This window comes from Pinus tabuliformis, chromosome 4_2, assembly GCF_031772625.1.
Source record: "Pinus tabuliformis cultivar Carrire ecotype Pingquan chromosome 4_2, CPIR1, whole genome shotgun sequence".
Taxonomy (NCBI): domain Eukaryota; kingdom Viridiplantae; phylum Streptophyta; class Pinopsida; order Pinales; family Pinaceae; genus Pinus; species Pinus tabuliformis.
The window spans coordinates 625,827,853-625,829,524 of record NC_142304.1 but is presented as its reverse complement, the minus strand read 5'-3'; positions in this window follow the sequence as shown (position 1 = coordinate 625,829,524).

The window sequence follows — 1,672 nt, the reverse complement described above, 5'->3', positions numbered from 1 at the left end:
AACACCGTCCTTGGTGTTATATGAGGATATAACCAACAAAACATACTACCTATGGATTTTTATAACATAGATCATTGTAGTATTCACAACATACTTCTTATTGGAGCTTTATAACAGAACTCATGAAATATTTACAACACACACACACACACACATGTACCCAAAACACATATACCAAACACATATGCTCAACCAGAAAAAAGGAAGGATACAAACTCCACATCTGATCAACCATCTCCCATGTAGCTTCATTGGGCCCAAAGTGCTTCCACTTCATCTTAAGCTGCTTTATTACTTCATTCCAAAGCATGCGTTTTTTCCATTGCAATATGTTTTGGCTCTAGATGGAACTATTACTTTCGGTCCACCTACAATACATACCAATCAATCACATGATCAACATCCTATACATATATATTAAGCAATGAAACATGGAAACCATCACGGAATTTCACTATTGATGATAGTGTAAGTGTATAGGCCACTAGTCCAATCCTCTCAAAGATATCAAAAGACTTGCAATACTGAGGTCCCAACTTAGCACATGACCCAATCCTCAAGGAGCTCCTCTTAGGCTTGATGCGCAAATACACATGCTCCCCAAAATGAAACTCCTTGAATGCTCTATGTTTATCTGCATAACTCTTCTACATGTCCCGTGTTGCCTTCAAATTGCTTCTAATAACCTACATCTCTTACTTCATATCATCCAACATATCTAGTACAATCAACACCTTGTTCGTTGGATCACTCTAGTTAATAGGAGTATTACAACTTTGATCATAGAGAGCCTCAAATGGACTCATCTTCAATGATTCATGATGCCCATTATTATAAGAAAACTACATCAGTGGAAGATACCCCTCCAACCTCCTTTGTTGATGCATTACATACATTCTTAACATGTCCTCAAGAATCATGTTAACCTTCTCTATCTATCCATTTGTCTGTGGATGATAGGTTGTACTGAATGCTAACTATGTCCCCATGCCTACAAAAAATCCTTCCAAAACCTAGAAGTTAACTTGGCATCTCTATTAAATATAATATTTTTGGGAACTCCATGAAACCTCAATATATCCTTGATGAAGATCTGAGCTAACTCACTAGCTGAATTAGTAGACTTCACTGCAGTGAAGTGAGGCACCTTTCTTAACCTTTCAACCACAATCATGATGGAATAATGTTGTCTCAATATCCATAGAAATATTGTAATGGAGTACATGGAAATGACCTCCCATTTCCATTATGAAATCAGAATAGGCTGCAATAAACCAGCTAGATGCTTTCATTTAGCTTTCACATGTTGACAGTCCAAGCACTTTGCAATAAACTCTACCTCTACTTTCTTCAAATTTGTCCAATAGTATAACTTCTTAACCACTGTCAAAGTATTTTCGTATCTCGGATGGACTAAATATGGCTAGACATTAAACTCCTTCAAGATAAGCTTCTTCAACTCACTATTGTTAAGCACATAGATCTTGCTCCTAAATCTAACTGAGCTATCTACCATGAGGTGATAATCCTCATCCCTATCACCTTCACCTTGTTGTTGCAACCTTTTTTTTAGTTGTCGATACATATCATCATGCTTCCCTGCATGCAAGATTCACTCTTGTAAATATGTCCCATAAGTGATCACAACTAAAATATGATTTACCTACACTCT